We start from the raw sequence: 24835 nt of genomic DNA, 5'->3' as shown, positions 1-24835 counted from the left end.
TTGCCATGTAGGGCCTCAGGGAAATCAATTGGCCCGGGGGGGGGGCATGATGCTACTGTATTAAGACGGCCCTGCCTTGGCTAGGTCTCGGTTGTCCCACCCGTTGAGATATCCCCCGTGCAGTTACGGCAAAACAGCCAGACAATCATTTTTATGAATTTTTAAAGAATTAATTAGAAATAATTGCTAAATACACACACACACACACACACAATTGCTCCAATTGTTTCCATTATCAAGGGTAAACAAATATTTGGCGTAGAAAGCGTTAAAGATCGCCAACTAGCCGATCCAAGAGAAAGGATATTGGCGAGGGAAAAGAAAAAGTTGGTGTTGTTTACCGTTGGAGATTTCGCATCATTGCAACCTCTCCACGTACAACACAGAGAGAAGAGATGAGTGAGTGAGAAGAGAGAGGATGGTAGCAACAAGTGTCTCTATCATTTTTTAATGGCGTTCGTTGATTATGTGATTATATAATAATAACAATTTCATGGTGCTTATTATTTATAGAAAGGAATTCAGTTCACGTACTCAAAGTACTTTTTTTTTTTAATATAAAAAGAATTTAAGTGCACTTGGTGTCATCAGTTCAGTGTTCGTCCCGCGTCCGTGCATTGGATTTTAAACACGACTTTCACTCCGCAACAGAGTATAAGGGTATGTGTTATATTGTTGTTATATAGCATTGTTGTTCCGTCCCGTATTCGTTGTTGTGCATTGTTTAATCAATTGTTGTTAGTATTTCGTTAGTATTAGCGTGATTTGTTGTAAATCACGCCCATACTTGAACCCCGTGACCTGTTGTTTTTCGACTTTTTAGTTAATCGGTTTGTTTCCGTGGCCCCCGCCACGAAAAGAAAAAAAGCTGAGAGGTCACTAGATTTGGGGCCCGGGTATGGAATTTTTCGACCAGATTTAAAGTCGTTAGTGCTGGCCCGCTAGAGGCCCTGGTTTTTTGGGACCTGCCAGAAAGAGAGTCGCCCTTAGGGCTGCGCGACAGGTGCGCGCGATCGCACTGGGGCCCCGCGCTGTGGAGAAGAGTTCCGCAGTTACGGTCTTGGAAGTGAAAGAATATGTATCAAACGCATTTTTTTTTTGTTGCAAACAAGTTGTCTGTGCTTCAAATATGGTATTCTGGAGTTATTTCTTTCATTAATTCTGGCCTTTCAACTATAGAATTCTTAACTTCCACCAACAATGGAATTCTGAACTTCCATCAACAATGTAAGAATTATGAATTATTATCAAATGTGGAATTATGAACTTTCATCATTTTTAGAATTCTGAATGTTCATCAACAATGGTATTCTGAACGTTTATCAACAATGGACTTCTGAATGTTCATCAACAATGGTATTCTGAACCATGGGCGTAGCCAGAAATTTCGTTCGGGAGGGGGACCAAAGTGACAGAACAATGTATTTGGCCATCTTTTTCCCTTTTTTCGGTCATTTTCTCACATTTCGGGGGGGGGGGGAGGGACCAGACCCCCAAGTCCCCCCCCCCTCGCTACGCCCTTGGTGGGGACCACTTTCATTTCGGGGGGGGGGGCAAAGTGACAGAACAATAGATTTGGCCATCTTTTCCCCCATTTTCGGTCATTTTCTCACATTTCGGGGGGGGCAGACCCCCAATTCCCCCCCCCCCCCCGCTACGCCCTTGTTCTGAACTCGAGTCAATTCAGGAATTCCGAACGTTCATCAACAATGGGATTCTGAACTTTCATCAACAATGGAATTCTGAACTTTCATCAACAATGGAATTCTGAACTTGCGTCAATTCAGGAATTCCGAACGTCCATCGACAATGGGATTCTGAACTTTCCTCAACAATGTTCATTTTATGATTGTTTTATCTATTTTTGCAATATTTCGAAATCCTTTTGATTGTAAATCACGCCAATACGTGACTTGAACCCCGTGACCTGTTGTTTTCCGACTTTTTTTGCAGTTTGTTTCCATGGCGGCCCCCCCCCCCCCCAACGAAAAGAAAAGGCCGAAAGGTCACTAGCTTTAAAGGCAGCTATGGAATTTATGCATTTCTTAATTTTTTTGCGAGCTTTGAAGTTACTAGTGCTGGCCCGCTAGAGGCCCTGGCCGTGGGCCTGCCAGAAACAGAGCCGAAAGGCTGCGCAACAGGTGTGGTCGCACTGGGACCTGCACTTACGGTGGTAGAAGTGATAGCATATGTATCAAACATTTTTTTGTAGCAAACAAGGTATTCGTGCTTCAGATATGGTCTGGGAATTATTTATTTCATTAATTCTGAACTTTCTTCAATTCTGGAATTATTTCTTTCATTATTTCCAGACTCTCATCTATTTTGCAATTATTTCCCATTAATTCTGAACTTTCATCAATTCTGGAATTCCGAATTTTCATCAATTCTGGAATTCTGAATTTTCATCAATTCTGGAATTCTGAATTTTCATCAATTCTGGAATTCTGAATTTTCATCAATTCTGGAATTCTGAATTTTCATCAATTCTGGAATTCTGAATTTTCATCAATTCTGGAATTCTGAATTTTCATCAATTCTGGAATTCTGAATTTTCATCAATTCTGGAATTCTGAATTTTCATCAATTCTGGAATTCTGAATTTTCATCAATTCTGGAATTCTGAATTTTCATCAATTCTGGAATTCTGAATTTTCATCAATTCTGGAATTCTGAATTTTCATCAATTCTGGAATTCTGAATTTTCATCAATTCTGGAATTCTGAATTTTCATCAATTCTGGAATTCTGAATTTTCATCAATTCTGGAATTCTGAATTTTCATCAATTCTGAATTTTCATCAATTCTGAATTTTCATCAATTCTGAATTTTCATCAATTCTGAATTTTCATCAATTCTGAATTTTCATCAATTCTGAATTTTCATCAATTCTGGAATTCTGAATTTTCATCAATTCTGGAATTCTGAATTTTCATCAATTCTGGAATTCTGAATTTTCATCAATTCTGAATTTTCATCAATTCTGGAATTCTGAATTTTCATCAATTCTGGAATTCTGAATTTTCATCAATTCTGGAATTCTGAATTTTCATCAATTCTGGAATTCTGAATTTTCATCAATTCTGGAATTCTGAATTTTCATCAATTCTGGAATTCTGAATTTTCATCAATTCTGGAATTCTGAATTTTCATCAATTCTGGAATTCTGAATTTTCATCAATTCTGGAATTCTGAATTTTCATCAATTCTGAATTTTCATCAATTCTGAATTTTCATCAATTCTGAATTTTCATCAATTCTGAATTTTCATCAATTCTGAATTTTCATCAATTCTGGAATTCTGAATTTTCATCAATTCTGGAATTCTGAATTTTCATCAATTCTGAATTTTCATCAATTCTGGAATTCTGAATTTTCATCAATTCTGGAATTCTGAATTTTCATCAATTCTGAATTTTCATCAATTCTGAATTTTCATCAATTCTGAATTTTCATCAATTCTGGAATTCTGAATTTTCATCAATTCTGAATTTTCATCAATTTTGGAATTCTGAATTTTCATCAATTCTGGAATTATTGCTTTTTTCAAGTCTGAAATTCTGAGTTTTCATAAATGCTGGAATTATTTCTTTCACTAATTCTGAATTTTGACAACGCTGGAATTATTTTTTGCATTAATTCACATTTTCACTAATTTTTTGGGAATTATTTCTTTCATTAATTCTAAATTTTCATCCATTTTGGAATTACTTCTTTCATTAGTTCTGAACTTTGACATGCTGAAATAATTTCTTTTTTAATTCTGAACTTTCAATTCCAGAATAATGTCTCTTTCAATCGTTTTTCTTATTCTTCATGCACCGATTCTAAATTTTCATTTTTTTTTCAGACAATTTCTTTCATTATCTTCTGCTTTTCATTCATTTTCATATTATCATTTTATTAATTCGAAATTACTTTTTCGTGCATTACTGACTCATCAAACTGAAATTTTAATTAGTTTTTGTGTTAATTCGCATTCAATTGTATCTACATTTTTACTGAGCCCCCTCTATCATTTTCTCCCCCGCCTTCGCTTCTGGTAAGGGCGGTTCCCTCCATAAACACTGACCTGGAGATATATGGGTGGGGGGGGGGGGGTAATTCTTGGGATCCATATGGCCATTTAAGATGTTTAACAATTGTTAATTTTTCTGAAAGGAAATATTTTGCATGAGTTTTCTACGATAACACAGATGGGTCTTTTCTCGGTAAATGCACTAAATGGCACATTTGAGGCTTGCCTATAGAAGATGGGTAGCAGCATCAGAGGCATATTTACGTGGGAGCTTAGCGGCCCCAGGGCGGTAAGTTTCAGGAATGAGAGAAGGGTGCCGAAATTTCTATAGTCACATTGGATAAAACCATAATTATCCCTCTGCCGAGACACTAGGTCAGTAAGTGACGAAACGAGTGACCTATAGATTTTGCAAGCATGTGAGTGACCAAAGAAGTGACCCAGACAGTGAAGGAACGGGTCGGTGAACGGTGAAAAGAGCGTCCAAGGAAGTGTGCAGCATGCGAGTTGAGTGACCAAAAGAACCTATATAGGGAGTGTTTGAGCTGGAAGTGACCTATGACTGATCAAGAAAGTGTAGAAGCATATTAGTAGTCTTGAGAGTGCAATTTAAATAGCGATCGACTAAGAGACTGGCCTAGAGATCGAGGGGAGGGCAGGTCGGGGAGCAACCTACGGAGCAAATGAAAATTTCGAAACAGAAAAAATTAGCCCATAACAAAAAGAAATTATCTGACAACTAATGAAAATTTAGCATTGGTGAATTGAAAAAATGATAATAATTGAAAGAAATGATGCAAGCACCCCAAAGGAAATTCAGAAATTATAATAGATATAATTCCTGATTTCACGAAAGAAACAATTCCCAGAAAATTCATTGAAATTCAAAATTCAGGAAATCATTCTAGAATTAATTAATGAAACGAATAATCCCATAATCTAGGAATAATCTCAGAATTACATAGTTGAAGCTCAGACATCTTGTTTAATACAAAAAAAAATGTATTTGTGTGAGATATACACTGAAGTGCCAAAAGTCATGGGATACCTCTTAATATCGTGTGGGACCTCCTTTTACCCGGCGAAGTGCGGCAATATTAAAAGGTATGCCATGACTTTTGGCACTTCAGTGTATATTTTTTCACATCTATTACAATAAGTGCGGAGCCCAGTATGACAGCACCTGTTGCACACTCGCCCCCCTACGGGCGGCTCTGGAGGGAGGGAGAGAGGGGGCATCATTTGCAATTCAAAACCTCGCCTATCCCCTTGTAGTTCGTATTATATTGTTCCATGTAACATATGAACATATATTTTGACAGAGTCTGGTTTTGGTCAGGCTTGAATAAAGCTTCAGCTCATGTTCTAGAAAAATGAATGCTTTCTGAAGTTTCAGGTGTCATGGTCTCCACCCGCTATTGAATCAATGTTTCTTTTTTACCTTGTGTTTGTATGTTGTGGAAAGTGTGTCCCACTTAAATGAATAAGAATATCATATCGTGAAAGTTGCTTTGTCTTCCTTTTATCATTTCTGTATCTTCTAAGTGCTTGTGAATTGTGCATGTTGACCTAAATCTTCTTTGTGGTTGTTTGAAAGCGAATCCAAAGCCGATCAATCACTACGGTGATCTGATCAATTGTGTGAACAGGTTCGTTTCAGGGCCTAATTGTTGTTATTTCTCTTATAGAAAATCGGAAAGCAATTCACACACACACATTAAACGCCCGTGGTGAAAAAATGCGATATAATACGAGGTTCTGTAAATATTTTCATCATTCAATCCATTGGAATACCACCGTTCGCATCAGTGCTGCTCACCCGGCACGTGAAAGGACGTGGGTTCGATTTCCCGCAAGGGTAGTTGAATTTTCTTTCCTGTATCTATCTTCGCGTCAACCAGCTGTCGAAACGTTTGTGGCTTCTCAGTGTCCGTCGCCGACGAGCTGAAAATATTTATGACGGGCCACCCTTATACGCGGGGCCCCGGTGCAAAAATAATTTCGGGCCTCCTTTTTGCTCCGATTTTATATACAATATTTTGATGGGGCACCCAAAGATTTATGCATTTCCAAAGAGTATACAAGAATGCTGAAAAATATCTATTTGCCAATGAAACTTTAGAATTTATCAAAAAAAACTCCCAGAATTGATGAAAATCCAAAATTAATGAAAGAAAAAATCCTAGAAGATGAAAATCCAAAATTAATGAGAGAGAGAAAAAATCTCAGAATTGATGAATATTCGAAACTAATGAGAGAGAAAATCCCAAAATAATGAAAATTCAGAATTAATTGGGAGAAAAAAATCCCAGAAGAAGAAAATCTAGAATTAATGAGAGAGAAAATCCCAGAACTCTCTCTGATGAAAATTCAGAATTAATAAGAGAGAAATCCCTGAACTGATGAAAATCTAGAATTAATGAGAAAGAAGATCCAAAATTAATGCAAATTCAATATTAATAGGAGAAAAAAATCCCAGAATTGATGAAAATTCTGAATTAATGAGAGAGAAATCTCAGAATTTTGGTGACAGAAATAAATCCAGCGTTTATGAAAATTCCGGAATCAAATCAGTTGAGGCTCAGACACCTTGTTTAATAAAAAAAATGTATTTTTTGGATATATTTTTTCACTTCTATTACAGTAAATGTAAGCCGCCCCCAAAAACCAGAGGGCCCAGTGCGACCGCACCTGTCGCACATCCTTAAGGGCGGCTCTGTGTTGATGTGCGCGTGTGCCTCTGTGTTGATGTGCGCGTGTGCCTCTGTTTATGCTGTGACATGATTCTTTTATGAATATGCACAATATCTAAACTATTCTGGGCACCTACAAAGATGAAACATGAATAGAACAAAGGAAGACGTGAGCGACAAAAGTTTGAAAACCACTGGGTTACGTGGTACGGCGCATGCGACACCCCCTGGTCCTTGGAAAATGAATGACACTCGTGATTACAATCCATTCACGTCATCCGTCATTATTGGATGCTATTTTTACGTTCCATTCTACATGGATGTTTTTGCGATATTTCTCTTCTTTATTTTTTTTTACCTTGTGTTTGACAACCTTTGCATTATGAGGATATCTAATAATGACGTTTGAAGCATTGTTTTTTTCACTTTTTCTTTCGGAATATCTGCTATATCATCAAAATATCGTGGTATCAGCTGTCGACTAATAAGTGTCCTCATTACGTAAAAAATTCAAGTATTCTGAAAATCGGCACATTCCTCGGAATGGCATTTTGTTTTTACTGTTGGTATGGTCTTATTATTTTGTGATATGTAGTCGTTAGCACTAGTCAACGAAAATGCTTCCATAGTTACAGAATTTATAGAAATGCTGCAATAAAAACATCATTGAAAAATGTGTTAAGTATATAATTGGTGAAATCAGTAATTTAAAATTTACTTTCAAAACTAATGGTAGAAATGATTTCAGAATTGATGAGTAACAATTTCAGAATCAATGAGGCCCCAAAGCTTAATTTGCCAAAATCTGAGACGTACGTCACAGAACAATCTGAAAGAATTTTAAGAAATGTGTATAATGGGAGTTTTTATCGCAAAACATTTTTCAGGGAGCCGGGGACTCGTTGCAGAACAATGCGAAACATTCTGCTTTTGGGGAATAAGGAACAATTCCCTACCTACTTATTGAAAAAAATATATTCAGAATTGGTGGAAAGAATTTCGCATTTCGTTAAAATTCATAATTAATGAAAAATATTTTTAGAGCTATTTAATGAGTAAATTAACTATTTTACTCCAGAATTAATGAAAAGGAGTTTTGAGCAATGTTTCTAGAATTAATGAAAAATATATGCAGAATTTATGCAAAATATTTTCAGAATTTATGCAAAATATTTTCAGAATTTATGAATAATCATATTTAATTGTAAAAAAATCTCAGTGTGTTGTTTATATATGAATAAAATTCTCAAATATATAGGGCCCTCTGTTGAGACTCGGTACCCTCGGCTTCGTTGGCCCTACCCGTTAAGACTAAACTGTGAATCTATACACCACAGTGTGACTTGTTGGCCCTCGAGCTTCATCGTGGGAACATTTTTTTGGCCGGCAATGTCTGAAAGCCCCCCCCCCCCCTCCTAGGGGCGATATTGCCTACTTTGGAAAACACTGATTTAACTCCAATGATAATGAAGTAAAAATAACCTAGCATGATTATTGAATGTATGTTATTCCTTTTATATGCGTGTTATTGAAATGTGTTAATAAAAGAAAAAATATCTCGTAAATATATATTCGAACCTAATTCCAAGATACAGTGCAGAAAGATCTATTCCTAAATTTTATGCATGGGAAAAATATAAGCTAAGGTAAGCTTAGTCATAGCTGCACTAAGTATTGCTCTTAGAAACGTGGATTTGTTTTAGTTGGTCTCAGAGAAGAGCCAGGGCAACAACTGCATTACAATGGGACACTAAGGTTCCCCTGATAAAAAGAAACAAAAAAAGTGGCAAAATTAGTTCCTGTCTTGAATTATATGACCTAATTGCTGATTTAAGATGGTAATAGATGTTGCGCCAACTCATAAATAACGTCGGACGTGAAATTTTTTAAAAGTAAAAAAGTCTAAAGTTTTTGCTCGTTTTTTTCCTTTTAACCAAAACTCATTAAAATCTGTGAAGGAATAAAAACGTAAGCTATTAAAAGCACCGTCATGCAAGAGTCCAAAACACATCATAATAAATGCATCCATCAATTGCGCAAGAAACAATCTCTAGAATTTGTTTATTTAGCTGATGCTAAATGGCACTTTGGTTGTGCATTCAGTGATTTGCGAAACATTGCCTCACACTTGATACTGAGTCGCCACCAGACATTTACTTCTAGAGGGGCTCACATGAATAAAAGCGCTCTACAAGAAAAATGTTATTCCATGAATTTTATTCGGGCTCAAATGCCTTTCACGTTACATAAACACAGATTTTTGGTGTTCATATTTCTTGCTTGTTAACAGTTCGTTTGTTAGCTTATTCATTAATGCTGAATTAAATTTGAGAGATTAGGTGAAAAAAAAATGTGTTCTTTTTAATGATTAACGGATAACAGATAAAAAGATTTTTTTTAATTAATAAGCAGTCAGTCAAATTAAATTTTAAAAATCGGATTTCAATCAGAAAAAATCATGATTTTTTTGATACTGTGGAAGAACACGTTGCGGTTTTACTTACATGTTAAGTGTTCTCTTAGTCACCACGTGATCAAGGAGAACGTGACCAGCAAGCAAAATATGTTATGGAAGAATCAAGTTTGACCGCGTGCAGTTCGAAGTTCACGAAGTAGCTTGTTCTTTGGGGGGAACAGCGCGTGTCCGTCTGCGTACGCTGCCCTACAGTTTTAAAAAAAAAAACCTGACCGTCAACAACCATCCAGACCCAGAAGTGAAGGTTAGTGACCCCTTTCTCCCCCCCCTTTCCCCCCTTGGGGAGTAATAAATACTACTACATATGTATGTTCCGTGGTGTTCCGACATGTTCCTGACGGACACGAAATGGTTTTTCCTATGAAGGACAACCCATTGTGGCATAATGGAATTTTATTCGTAATGAAGGGATTTGTCACTTTCACTGCTGATCCAGACACAACAATGGGTTGTTCAACACTTGTTCTTTCTTTTCGAGGTTGGTGCATACAGTGCATGGAATGATTCCCCCCAGATGGAAATAAGCATCGTGGAGTGGTACCACGTGTTCGTTCCGTGCTGTATCTAACAAAATGTTTATTTTCGCTTGGGTTTTTTTTTCTCCTTCGCTTCATTCTTGGAATCATATAAAAACATTCGCGTTTTGTTTAATCAGATATTTTCCCATGGGAAAGGAAAAAGAAATGAATATGTGTGTGCGGAAGCCATGGAACTCGGTGTGTACGCGCACGTGATGGAAGAGAACGATGTTTATAGGTCTCAATACCCAAGCCATTATTAGTCTCTAAACTATTTCAAAATTCCAATATCTTTGCATTTTTATGCAGACATTTTTGATGATAGCATAAAAATAATAATAATCATGCTGTTGCCCCTGCTGCCACCTATCACATAAAAACAAACAAATTATAACTAAACTACTATCACATAAAAACAAACCAATAACTAAAATTCTTCAAGTAAGATTGGTTGTACGTTTTAAACCGGCGTGCGGCATGAAAATAAACAGTGCATATCATATATTTGTTTATTTTCATGCCATACACTGGTGTGAATTTCAATACCGGTTACTTGTTTTGTGTTCACCACAAAATAATTTTGCGGCATTTTTGTATTTAATAGGCGGCAGCAGGGCTCCTAACGGTGGCAAAAAGCTTCTTTATTCCAAGCGATATTTATTCGCATTTCTCTTCTATGCAAAGATATCTAAAAGGGAAAATCGAATAGAATTCGAACAGTATCAATATCTAGGAGGTGGATCTGGTTTGAGAGAGAGAACTGTCATTTCTCTTTCACTTTTTTCCATCATTTGATGGTGTGATTCAAAATTAATGGAAGGAAAATCTCGGAATAGATGTAAATTCAGAATTAATGAAAGGACAAATAACAGAATTCAATTGATGCAAATTCAAAATTAATTTAAGAAGATCTCAGAATTAATGAAAATTTGGAATTAAGTTAATGGAAGGAAAAATTGGAAAAATTTCAGTATTTTTTTATTAAAATTCATGATTAATGGAAGAAAGAAATCTAAGTATTAATGAAAATTCAGAATTAATGGGAGGAAAAAGTCCCGTAATTTTTAAAAATTCAGAATTAATCAAAGAAAAAACACCTCAGAATTTTTTGAAATTCCAGAATCAAATCAGTTTACACATATCAAGCTGGATCTTGTTAAAATCTTGGTGGAGAGGGTAAGAATAAGAACGAACCAGCTCTGAAATATTTTCATCAAGTCTAGAATACAAATACAACGCCACAACAGGCAAATTGCCCAACGAGGTGGCTGACTTAAGAACATCATGGATCCCCGAGCCATTTTTTGGAGGCCCTACCTACTACTGCTACCCGCCGCGGAACCCCCAACGAATCGGTACATGTGGGAATGTGCGTGTAGTGAAACCTGACGTGAAGTTTTTTGTTTCTCTGTAATGCTTGTTATGTGTAGTGCTGCCATCTGCCACCAGTTTTTCTAACTATGAGTGAAGTGTTATGATTGAATGATTTATCGTTGTAGGACTGTTGCTCTCTGCGGCGAGACTTTTTAACGGGGAGATCGGCTCGCATTTGCGCCTTGAAGTTGGGAACCACAGAAAATCAACTTCAGCCGACCACCACTGTGGGGTTCGAACCCGGATCCTCGCATCGCGAGTCCGTCACTATAACCACTCGTGACTAATTTCCACTCGTTATCTCGTGACTAAAATGGATTGAATATACGGCTTTCATTTCAAAATTTTCTCTCGAAACCATTCCAAACAGAAAATTTGTGGCCATGGTTTATGACATAAAAAGTCAATAGCAAAAAAACACATAGTCATTGTACTAGGCCTTGCCGTTTTGAGAAACGAATAAGATAATATAAAGAGAAAATCTAGTCAAGGTTATTGAACTCTTTTAATGATGTTACAGGTAAAAGCGGGACCTGTGTTAAAAAATTATTCATTTTCGTACACCATTTCCTGCTACCGAAAATTCTATACAGCAGGAAATGCTTCTTTGTTTTTCCAGTCTTTTCTCTTTTTTCGAAAAGAATTTTCATCCGTGAATTTCCTGAACAAAAATCAATTACGATTGTCGTTCATTAATTAGCTCTGCGGTGCTAATTAAAGCACTCAAGACGGCTCGCAGCTTGTACTGGATTTCGTGCTGGTGAGACAATTAATTGATCGACACCCCCAATTATATCGTCGCATTGAATTTTTGCGTTCAATAACGCTATTTGAACGTATGTCAGGGTTTGAATATGGGTTTTGGTGGATGCTGGACTTTCTCAGTCACCTCGTTGGGCATTTTGCCTGTTTTGTGGCGTTGTATTTGTATTAACGTTTTTAAACGATTCTATAAATTTCACTCATCCACATTATAACTGACACAGTGGAAGTAAAAATGCCACATACAGTCGGACCCGCTTAATCGGATATCAACGATTCCATCACACAACATCCGATTATGCGGGACAACAATTCAATTGCCATTTTACAACGTTAGTATGGTTCGTATGTTGGGAACTGGTGATAAAAGGATCAATATATTTAATAAAGCACCTCGAATAAATCACGCATCAAAAATGAAATGGAAATTATATTTAATTACTATGATCCCAATAGTTAAGATTTTTACTTTTCATTAGCAGCGCTCTCTATTGGCTCAACAAGGAAGAAAAACTGAAAAAAGTAAATATACGTATTCAAGACAACTTGGGTACTTGGAAGCCAGTACCTACTGTATTTATCTCAATTTAGTGACATATTTTCCTTTAATTCCTAATGTTTCGTTCAGTAGAAACATTATGTGTATAGTGGTTGATGTGTATTAACAGTTGGCGTGTGAAGCGTAATACAGTCGAATTCTGTTATAACGAACTTCGAAAGACCGGAGAAATCACTTCCTAATAACGAAATTTCGTTATAAAGGAATTCCAGATTTTTACATTGTTCCTATGTAAACTTATCTGGGGGATTATAAAAGTGTTCTTTAAAAAAAGATTTTCACTATAACGGTATTCGTTAAAACGGGATTCGACTGTATTCAATTAAGTGGGGAAAAGTCGTTGAAATTATGATATTAATCGAAGAACTTTAACATCATCTCTATGGGAGTAATTTTGGTGAAGGAGGATTATATCCGCTATCCGATGAAGCCGGACCAACTGAATTCTCCGGATTTGGTGCAGGTGATTGTGCTTCCCCATCTCCGAGAACAGTGAAAAAACTGAGGAAAAGAACAACTCTATACTGCACTAGATCCCGCTTATAACGTTCCCCATTAAAACGTTTTCCCGCTTAGTAAGACTTATAATCGTGATCCCAACTCTAATTCTCATTAGAATTCCCCGCTTACAACGTTTTTTCATGGTGGGTTTTCTTAAAAATGTTATAAACGGGATCCACTGTGTATATTTATACTGCTCGCATACTCCTATACTTTTCCAGTACGAAAGGGGCGGAGTTTCAAGTACCGTCTCACTCCTTCTGTTATCAAAATGAGAACAAAAACTGGCTCCGCCTACTGTCAGTTTATCGATTGGTTGGGGGGGGGGGGTTGAAAAGTACGCTCAAATAGGAAAAAACACCGCGCAGTCTCTGTGCTCGTCATTCGTAAAATGAGAGGGTTTTAGTGAAGCGAGATATCTCGGGATTGTCGCTGAGAAGGTTGATCATGGCGTTTATCTAGGCTTCGCCTGTGTAATTGGATTTGAAGGAGCAGCACTCTTGGGTGCTTCAGTGAGCACAGGCTGGAAAGTGCATATTTTATCTGCATAGTATGTTGATATTGTAAGCACAAACACTAGCACTTACCGATAGGAAAAATCAATACCGGGAAAGTCCACTGACAGCAGTTCGTTACCAGACAGTGAGTGACCTAGTGATTGAGAAAGTGAGTTGGTGAATGAGCTATCGAAAAAGTTAGTGAGTTACTGAGTAACCGTATGAATGAACGAGTGAAGAATCGTATGTGTGAACGAATGAGCAATCGCATGAATGACCGAGTCAGTGAGTGACCGTATGAGTCACCAAGTGAGTGGGTAAGTGAATGAACTAGTGAATGGGCGAGTAACCGAGTGAGTGATCGAAAGAGTCAGTGACCGATTGAGCTAGTCAGTGATCATATATGAGCGACTTAGTGAGTGGGTAGGTGACCGTATGAGTCACCAATGAATGGGTGAGTGAGTGAACTGGTGAGTATGCGAGTGATTGAGCGATTGAGAGTCAGTGATCATGAGTGACCGTGTAAGTGAGTGACTGTATGAGTGACTCACTAACTAGCTCACTCCTTGCTCACTGACTCCATGACTCACTAGGTCAATCACTCACTTGCTCCTTGTGTCACTTCGTGGATGAATTGCTTGTTGGTGAATTGGGTAACGGTGAAATTTTCCTTTCGGGAAATTGTGTGGTGATAAATTTATCGCACACGCACCTTTTCGTGGTTATTGAACTTATGAAACTAATTTCAATTTATGGGTACAGAGAATATACAAAAAATAGTATTTATTTATTTTTTGAGCCAAGTTGTGTTTTTAGGCGTGGTTATTATGATGTTCTTCAAAAGGTGACGCCGAGACCACAAAGAGCTCGACTCAATTAGATCAACTGTGGAATAACGAACTGTGGTTTTGTGGCGATATATTGCATCCAAATTAGCGTTTTTAGGTGTTTTTATTTATTTATTTTTAAGGTGGAGATTATAAGAGTCGTTTATAAGGGTGGTTTTTGGCTGTGTGCATGTATGTTGCCTTCGAGCGGTGCTTCTATAATCACTCTGTGTAACATTTGCAATTATGTATTTTCTTTCCCTGATATTGTATATTACTCATTGCGCGTGTTATTAGTTGTGTTAGCTGCTCGTTTATTATACACCAGTTATCGCTCCCGGGCACGTGTTATTAGTATTTTCCTTGCCCATCGGCGCCTCTTAAAAACAGGATCCTTTCTTGAGCGTCTTTTAATGAGGGCGGGGCCTTTGGGTTGACTTTTATTTTGTTTTTTCATTACCACTGCCCTGTGTCTTAGGCCGACGAGACAGCTAATTTTGATGCCACTATATCCGGGTTTTCAATGTGTCTTGAAAAGGAATCACACACGTACGTATCTAGGCCTGCTTTGATGTTCTCAGCTTGACTTTGCTTGTTCTGCTATTTATCCAAACAATACTGAGCAAGATACTGGGTCTCTGTTTGTGGAAAGGGCCGTTCATGGTTTAAGACGCCATACAAAATTGTTCTGTGAGTAATTGTGTTGACTTTACATGAATATGTGGCCCTCAACATTACGTGTCTTTACTTTCAATTCTTTCAATAGTCAGTGATAAAGATTATCCTTAACTCACAATTTTGTCTGTCATCGTTCAATACGCCCTCAAATTCTTCTTTCATCCCCCAATTTTGTCTCTAGTTCTTAGATAAGCTCGCTATTCTGTCTCCTTTAATGAGCTCTCAATTTTGTTTCTATTCTTTCAATGAGCTTTCAATTTTCTTTCTATTCTTTCAATAAGCTCACAATTTTGTCTTCCATCCTTAAATGCGCCCTCAAATTTGTCTTCCATCTTTCAATAAGCTCATAATTTTGTCTCTAATCTTTCAATAAGCTCGAATTTTTTTCTTTCATCCTTCAATACGACCGCAAATTTATCATCCATCCTTCAATACGACCGCAAATTTATCATCCATCCTTTATAAACTGGTAAATTTTTCTTCGTTTTTTATTTCATGAAGCTTCTCTTCACAAAATGTATTGGACCAAGGGTGCACAACCCAGCATATCTTGCCCGTTGGCTGAAAAGGTTGTGCATCCCTATGCTAGACGGATTATATCAGAACTGTGCCGGGATACACAATGCTTACTGCAACGTCGTCGAGCAAACGTAGATGCTTCTACCGCATTACTTTGGTCATTTCGTACACGTAAGAACAGCTCTTGCCTTCCCTCATAAATGTGAGGGTCAAATTACGTGTTATCTCAATGGAAAAACAAACAAAACTATCAAAAGCAACCGGTTTTTAGCGCGTGTGTACATCGTTGAAAGTGACTCTTGACCCCGCATAAGGAAATTAACATTGCAAGGAACATCACGCCAAGTATGCATTATGGTGATCTATGTCAAAAATATTCAATATACTGTATTTTATTGATTTCTGTTCTTTTGTCTACATTTTCGACCGCGAAATTCCGGGTTATTTTTGTGTGTGATCTTGTATAACTTCTCTTGAGCATCAGAATCCTTCCCCCCCCCCCCATCTCTTCATCATTGGCTGTATTCTTTTTTTTTTACCATTCTATGGTTGATGAATTGATAAACGTTCTTGTTGAAAAAAAACTAAAAAAGTAGTTTTTACTTTATCAGGATTGAAAGTTTTTGCACATAATATCATAACTTCGGCTGTGTTATTTCTTTATTGAAATCATTCTTCACCGTTCGATAAGTTTTTAACTCCCCTATACACAACACATTCATTATTCTTCGACAACTTCTTTGTAACATTGTTCCTCGTCCTTTTTTGAAACAGACTTCATAACATTATTCACTACCTTTCAATATAGTGAACTATGAAGTCACCAATTCTCTCAAAAAAGCTCGGAAATTTTTTTCTCATCCTTCAATAAGCTCTCAAATTTGTCTTCTGTCTTTCAATAAGCTCTCACATTTTTCTTCAATCCTCCAAAGAGCTCGTAGATTTGTCATCTCTCCTTCAATAAGCTCGCAAATTTGTCTTCAATACTTCTTAAATTTGTCTATTTACTTTTAATAACTTCATAATTCTTATCTCAGATGCTTGATTTTGTCTGCTGTCCTTCCGAAACTTCACTTTGTTTCCGTTTTTCACTAGCATTTTGAAATTTTCATCCTTGAATCAGCCCTATCTATATTTTACTCTTCAAGAAACTCATACAATTGTGATTCTTTTTAATATAATATCCGCCCCCCCCCTTTTTTTCTTAATTTGCTCTTTCTAACGTTTTTTTAATATTATCTTTCATTAAACTCGACGACCATCTTTCATCGGGCTCATAACTTTCATTCGTCCTAGAATCACGCGCACACACCACTTAGCCTATGAAAGTTAATAACGGGAGGGGCTATGCATGTAAAAAAGAATAAGTAGTAAAATTATTGAAACGCTTGCTAAACAAGAGAACACGCTCAGTGTATACAAGCAAACATGCGTCGCACAAACCTCTCTACATCCCTTCCTTTTCAAAACGTGGAGAACGTTCATTTGGATGAAAAAAAGAAGAAACATGGCTTAATATGCTATTATTGAAATTACTGTTGCAAGTGTTTTTCTTTTTCCTTGTGGTATATTCCAGGAATTTGTGTAAAGGTAAAAAAGAAGAGGGAGAAAGAAATGCGATGAGCCGTTGTTTCTAGAAAGGTGCCCCAAAACAGGTGCGCGTCGTTGTTCGCTGCGCCCTCTTTTGTCGGATTTTTTTTTTTTTTTTTTTTTTTTTGCTTTCTTTCTTCCTTACCCTGTCGTGTTAGTGACCTGCAGACATCTCTTATATGTTGAGCACCAAATTTTTTTACTCAGATGCAGCTGAGAAAACATTCTATCTGGGAATTAATGTGTGTCGTGCTTGTTTATGCAACTTTTGTTTGAGACGGATATTTTAGGGCCAGACATTGTTATATATACACACACACATGTGCATAACATGTGTAAGCGTAAGACCATTTCCGGTTATAACTTCATATATTGGCCAATGCAATGAGGCCAGCTCCAGTTAATTGGCCATTTCAGTCACGTATAGACGTGTGAATGGTATTTGCGTTTTAGCCTTTTATCTCTCACACTTATTGGGGAAACACTTGTGACACCTGCGTATATACACTTACCACACTGGTCGTAACGTTTTCTGAATAACAATAATACAGTAATTGCGTCGTCAGAGACATTATAGCAGTGGTTTTCACCCTTTTTTTTAGCCCATAGCCCCCTGTGGACCATATTTTCTTCTCGTGGTCCCCCGTCTTGCCCAGGTCCCCCGACCTTCATCCATGAGCGTGACCCTTTTTACTTATTAAATTAATTTCAGTCAAAACTAAATTTACAATGAAAACAAAAATTTTATAGATAAGATCGATCTGTAGATTCCTAGGGCAGGCTTGAATCTAGAAAAAGGGGGAGGGCTGATCATTCCTCTCAACTGATGAGTTATGTATTAAAAATAGGTGTGCTTAAAATACAAAACGATATAGCGAACTTACATGGTCAATCCCTCTCTTCCCCCCCCCCCCCGGCACATCACTCTGAGCTGCTCCTTTCTAGTCGAAATTCATTGCACCAATTCTCATCATGTACCCCTTCCCATGGACATGAGGCCCCGAGTCCCTCCTGTCGAAGACATGTGTTATGACTTATGAGGGTCCTGAACTCTGAAAAGTAGTCTCATTCTTTTTTCCCAACAAATATTTTATTTATAAACTTATATTTTCTCACATCTCGATGACCCCCCACCCCCCCTTTCATTTGAGTTTTACCCATCGTCCCATTAGGATATCCCAGTACCGTAAGTAGAGGGATATGGCCCCAGGTTGGGAACCGCTGTATCGGAGTACTAAAACCAGATGGAGTACGAGTGCGTGCCAAAACGAAATTTTTTTCCAGACGCTCTGCAATATCTAAATTTGTGCGCAAGATCCGACTTTGAGAATTCCACTATGCTGCTCGTTCATTCTCAAGAATCGCAACCATATCTCATTATCACGACCCCTCTTCCCCCCCCCTTCCGTCTTCTGCACTTAAGGTCACCAGGCTGTGGCCGGGTAGGCCCATGCATCAAATAGGCACTGGTGGTGGTCAGGCACTATTTGGTCAGTCCAGTGAACTTATAATTTTTTTAAATCTGCAGTCCTTGAAATTTGGTAGCACTGCGCAAATGACTCTTGACTGTGCAGAAATAGCGCCTAGTGGGTTGAGGTAAACCACAACGCCCACTTTCCTCTCCCTCGTCCATCCTGCGCATAAACTAGTGCTTGGATCTTGTCGCTATGCTGTCGTATGGGCATTATCAAATTAATTAACAAATTTTTCTATTTATCGAATTTTTAATCATGAAATCACGATTTTAATCGTTAAAGTCTGGAAATTCATTAAATGGGAGTTCGTTTTATCGGGGTTCGGCTATATTTATCAAACATACTAGACCAAGGGTGCTCAATCTTTAAGAGAGTGCGGCCACTTCATGGTTTGAAAATGTCTCGTGGGTCACTTCTGTTATCATTATATGCGCCACGGATCACTTAAGTTATCTGTAAATATGCCGCGGGTCACATAAGTGATCTGGGAATGTAGCGCGGGTCACTTGAGTCGTGTGGAAATGTGCCGTTGGCCATCCGAGTTATTTGGAACTGTACTGTGAGCCACTTGAGTGATCTGTAAATGTGTAGCTTAGTTCACTTTTATAAAATTAGGTTGGAGGTCACGGGGGGCCATATTTATCAAATTCAACAATTGCGCTCTAAGGTATTATGTATAACCACTGGTAAATTTCAAGTATTTATCAAATTTACCAAGTAGCTACCTACGCTTGAATATTATGTATAATCATCGTTAAAAGGGATAATGTTTTTAGCATTCATCAAATTTGCTAACGACGCTTGGGTTATTATGCATACTTACCGGTAAAAGTGACAACTTTTTAGTTTTCATCCAATTTATCAAAATTACTGAGACAATTGGCGGTTATGCATAATAACTGATTTTTCTCATTTGCTGTAACATATATAAAAACACTTTTCGTTCTTTCTCAATACTTCTGCAGCCCGGGGTAGGCCTTGGTCTTCTTCAAGAAGCCAGGCTGACCTATTGATAAAACTTGTTCACGGTTAGAGAATCGAATTTAGTGGATCCCGCTTATAACGTTCCCACTCAAAATGTTTCCCCGTTTAGTACGACTCATTTCCGTGGTCTCATCTCTAATTATCATCAAGATTCTCCGTTTCACAGCATTTTTCCTACTTACAACGTTTTTTCATGACAGTTTTTTTTTTTCGGGAACGTTATAAGCGGGATCCACCGTACTAATAATTGATAAGAATTTTTTCATAGTGATGCTTAAATTAAAACGGGATTTCAAGAACGGAAGCAGTTCTTTTCTCTTACTTATCACAATATTATAATCATTTTACGTATTACGACTGAGATAGAAACACGGATGTCTCCTTTCCGAGTGATAATTCAACTTGCAGCAGCAGCAGCAGCTGGATAACAAAGAGAAGACGCAGCATTTCTCTTATGTGTGTGGCATAGCATTCCGTGAATTCCATGATTTGCTGTAAATTACAGCCTTGTTTTTCGCGGGGCATTTCCTTTTCTCTGAAAAAATTCTTTAGAGTTTCTTTCTTTTTTGGTCTTTCCCATAATTTTCATTCTCCTTTGACAAGTGTTTCTGTGGCGATGATGATAATAGTGTGTCGTTACGTTATCTGGAATGTGTTTTGCGCTATTATTTCACATCTAAAGGCAATCAAAAAAGAATTCTAAAGCGTTTTCAAAAGAGGTAGAAAAATATGTATCTTTTTTTTTTTCAAGGACGACCACAAAATACAGTCGACGTTCGTTATAACGACCGTCCTCGCTCCACGGAAAAATGACGTTATATTGGGAGGTTGTTACATCGAACGTTCAAAGGAATCTTCTTGAAAGTATTCATATCTGGGCAGAATAAGAAATAAAAGCATTCGTTTTGTCCTACTATGAGTAGTGGAGGTAAAAATGCGGAAGGTTAGAAAATAATAGTAATATTGGAAGAATTAATATATTATGCTCAAACCTATCAATTGAATTCTACAATATAGAGAAAGGGTTCTTAACCTCTTTCACCGCGACCCGAAGTCAACAACAAGATCAATTTCGCGACCCATTGGACTGTTTGCTTTTCGAAATTATATAGTGAAACTACTCACGCAATAAGTGCATTTATAACAGACTGTAAATAAATTCATACGATTCATGTAGGAAGCCCCTCCTGCAAATCAAGTTTGGGTCGTGGCCCATCGCTCAAAAATCTCTGGCTGTGATTGTTCTTATACGAATCTCAGACGTTCTTGTGAGAATCTCCGACGAATCGAGTTTGGGTTGAGACCCATAGCCAGAGGTGCATTTATGGTGGTTTTGCCACCTGTGGGGTACACGAATTTTGCTGCCTTTCTCCCATTCTAGTCGAATTTTCTTCATTACTCTTTCGTCGAACTTGCCATCCTGTACTAGAACCTGCTTGGCCTACCCCCCCCCCCCCCCTTCCCTTTCTGCAAGCACACCCGCGTCTCTAAGTCAGCGGTTCTCAACCTTTTTGGACTCGCGGAGCCCTTGTTAGTAAAAACATTATATGGCGGAGCCCCGTAGGCCCATTTCTTAATTATTCATCAAAGTTACTCATTTATTTTTACTATTGGAAAATATTTATAATTATTTTATTTTTATAAGTCTATTTTTTAATCACTCACTGACCTAGCCCCTTACTGTCTTGGCAGAGAAGGATTTACTTAGGGTTATACAAATTTTGCCACCTTTCACCCATTCTGCTTTTTTTCCCCACTCATTCCTCAAATTTTCCACCCCTCTGAACTTGCCGCCCTGGACTGTAACCCGCTAAGCCCCCCCCCCCTGAAAATACGCCGCTGCCTATACCTCGAGAACCCCCCGTCTGTTAGTGGTTTGATGAATGACCCCCCCCCCCCGCCCCGGAAGCCGCTGTGACCCAAGTTTGGGTCATGACTCATAGATCAAGAACCTCTGATGTAAAGGGTCAATGTCAAATACAATTTGTGCAAACTCAGAAAAACAAGAATTTTTGTTCATTTCTTTGTGAAAGAGGCGGAGCAGAGCTGCCATCGACCGCTGTATGGGATTGAATGATCTTGGTACGTGTCGCTATATTGGATTAGAAATAACAGGGTATAAATAGGGAAAAATTTGAGGCTTGTCGTTCTGGTCGAAATAATGAACGGTCGTTATAACGAGCGTCGACTGTACTATCGTAAAACTTAATTTCAGCCTCATTTGTTTTAATGCATTCGCTTATAGTAATGGGAGGAAAATACTCCTATTAGTTTTATTTGATGGATAAAAATATTGTGCTGTTATTTTATCAATGTTTAAATTACATCATAGTTCCCAAACTTTTTCTTTGCTTCACATCGGTCCCTTCTTCATTCCCCTCTTTTTTTTTCTTCATCACCCCCTAACTCAAGCATCCCATAGGATCCTATACTAAGCCTATAGCTTTAACTGCTCTCCTGGACCATTTCATCGTCCCTCGGAGGTAAAAAGTACCCACTTTAGGAAACATAGAAAAGTTGTTGTCAATACTTACAACACAATATAAATTCCTAGGCTGACAATAATTCTTTCATGAAAATATGGGATATAGAAAATCACAAATTACTCAGATCTTCAATGAGAAAGTTTTCTTGAATATAATTAGTGTTTCTTATAGTTTTTTGGATGCTAATTACTACTACTTCACAAACTCTGGCCATATCGCTATGTACTGCCACTAATGAGATGGGTTGGAAATGAAGGCGCTGTCTATCAGTGGTCGCCTCAAGCTCGTTAGGGAGCACAGCTTATCTATTATCCTCCTTCGACTTCGAACCCGGGACCGTGGCAGCAACCTTCACGGTGGCAGACGAGCATCTCACCACTACGCCACTCGGACGCTAATTACTGGAAAAATGATTGTAAAATTCCGCCGCGTCTAGTTTTTGAGATAAAGTGAAAATTAAATTTGAATAGTAATGTATAAATACGTCTTTAAAAAACAAAACGTACGATACGCGCGAAAGGGGTGCCGTTAAAGTACAAATACAACGCCACAACAGGCAAATTGCCCAACGAGGTAGCTGACTTAAGAACATCATGGATCCCCGAGCCATTTTTTGGAGACCCCACCTACTACTGCTACACCACACATGCTATCCATTCTTAGAATAAGACAACCATAAGTATTCTTTATGGGCATTGTATAATATTTTATCATGTGTATACATTGTTTATAATTTTTATTAATTGCATTTTTAATTGGGTTGCTATATTTTTGAAATATATGACATCCATATTTTTATGGGCATCTTTTTCTCAGCCACCTCGTTGGGCCTGTTGTGGCCTTGTATTTGTATAAATAAAACATTTGGCTGTGAATGCTCCAAATTGTGGAATAACATGAACATACAATTCAAGACGATCCCGATACACATCACCGTTAATCTTCTTCTCCACAAATAAGAATGGACCAATTACAGCCTTAAGTTTGGGGCTGCCTCGTTCGTGTTCGACTGAAATGCGTTTCTGATTCGCTTGACACTTTTTTCCGTTGTCGATGGTGGGCCGTAATTTTTCACAAGCTCAACATTTCCTGTGTGTTTAAACTTCTGCATCCATGCATAAATTAAAGACATATTTAGTGGATTTCTATGGTTCATCAGACGAAGCTTTCTTTACGCGGTTTTCGGCGATTTTGTTTCCACTAGCCACAGTACACACTGCGATTTCTCCTGCGCGCGCGCGCGGTCGACATTTTCGTTCCTTATTACAACTGCAGAGCAACTAGTGCCGTCTACCTCAGGCGATTGATACTAAAAAAACTGCTATATTTCTTCATTGTTTTGCCGCAAACTGCATTTCATTTCACCTTTTCGTATTTTTGTTATTAATGTTTAGAATAATGAAGATCTTTCTCGGGCACCCTGTAGTTTGGATACTCAGAAAAATTCTGATTCACCCGAAAATAATTGCCTTAAAAACAATCCTAATAAATGCAAGAGGTGCCTTTTTAAATATTCAGGTGAACCAAAAAAGCTATAGATATCAAACAAGGGTGAAAGATCAACTATTAGGAGAGTGCGAGCCACTTCATTGATTCCAAAACGTGTCGCGGGCCGCTTGAGTGATTTATAAATATGACGCGGGTCACTGAAGCGTTCTGGAACTGTGCCGCAGGTCACTCAAGTGATATGTAAATATGACGCGGGCAACTCTCTCAAGTAATCTGGAACTGTGCTGCGAATCACTTACGTGACCTGGAACTGTGACGTGGGTCACATAAGCGCTCTGTAAATGTGCCACGAGTCGCGTAAGCGATCTGGAACTGCGTCGCGAGTCACTCAAGTTATGTAAAACTGTGCCTCGGGTCAATCAAGAGATCTGTAAATATGCTGCGCGTCGCTGAAGTGATCTTGAAAGTGTGCCATCGGACACTTTAGTAATCTGAAACTGTGGCACGGGTCACTCAAGCGATCTGGGAATGTGCCACAGGTCGCTTATGAGATGTGGAACTGCACCGCTTGGCACTTAGCCCTTAAAGCGGTTTTTAAAATTTTCCCGCCACATTGGAAATAAAAGCGTGTTAAGAACTCGAGATGTTTCGGGGGGGGGGGGGGGGTGACCGAAAATAAAGCAGATAAATTTGACGAGATGTCTCGGGATCGCCACTGTAAGGGTTAGGGTTACGTGATCTGGAAATGTGCTTGGGGGGGCCACTTAAGTGATGTGGAACTGCACCGCTGTTTACTCAGGTAATCTGGAAATACGGCGCTTAGTTTCATATTTACAAATTTATACTTGTGGTCGAGGGCCATATCAGATGACACCCCCCCCCCCCCCAGGAGGAACCCCATTTGGTCCGCGGGTCATTGGTTGAGCATGCATGAAATAAAAGAAAGTTAGAAGGGCAAAAATACGGAAGAAAATCGGAATGTTGTGTTATATTGGAAATGTTATAAGGGTGTTAGGAATGTGATATTTTAATCGCCACTTCAAGCAAGGACTCTTCGGCGATTATTATTTATTATTTTATCCTTCGGACATGCATTAAATGGCGATGGAAGAAATATCCATGTGTGATTTGGCTTCCTTTTTTTTTCCCCCTCACTCGTACACGTATAGAAACAAAAAGAATTCTTTTTTCAAGGTTCGGTAAAGAAATGTTTTCTCTTTTTCAATGTATTTTTGTCGCGAACCAGCCGACCATGTGTATACGTATACATTTTTCTCTGGAAATTGGAAAGTCTTTTTTTTTTCATAATATATAAAATGATAATAACACACCAATTCTGCGGTTTTGTGCCCGCATGTACATGAGTTATTTGTGCTATTGGGTGCCCTTTTTTTTTTTTTTTTTTTTGCTATGTGTTTCTCAAAGTTTT

General features: G+C 38.1%; 1 protein-coding gene across 1 annotated transcript in view; it reads left to right on the top strand.

Moving 5' to 3' along the window:
• Positions 1–381: 381 nt before the first annotated feature.
• LOC149084740 (uncharacterized) overlaps positions 382–24835 on the top strand; it is a 67738-nt gene continuing 43284 nt past the window's right edge. Inside the window, exon 1 of the mRNA XM_089235174.1 lies at positions 382–660. The gene's annotated coding sequence lies outside the window, so the exon portion shown is untranslated. The remainder of the gene's footprint in view (positions 661–24835) is intronic.

This window comes from Pholcus phalangioides, unplaced genomic scaffold (assembly GCF_987345545.1).
Source record: "Pholcus phalangioides strain wild (caught in Gottingen) unplaced genomic scaffold, Ppha-v1.0 ptg000008l_1, whole genome shotgun sequence".
NCBI classification, from domain to species: Eukaryota; Metazoa; Arthropoda; class Arachnida; order Araneae; family Pholcidae; genus Pholcus; species Pholcus phalangioides.
This window is presented reverse-complemented; position numbering and strand designations above follow the sequence as displayed.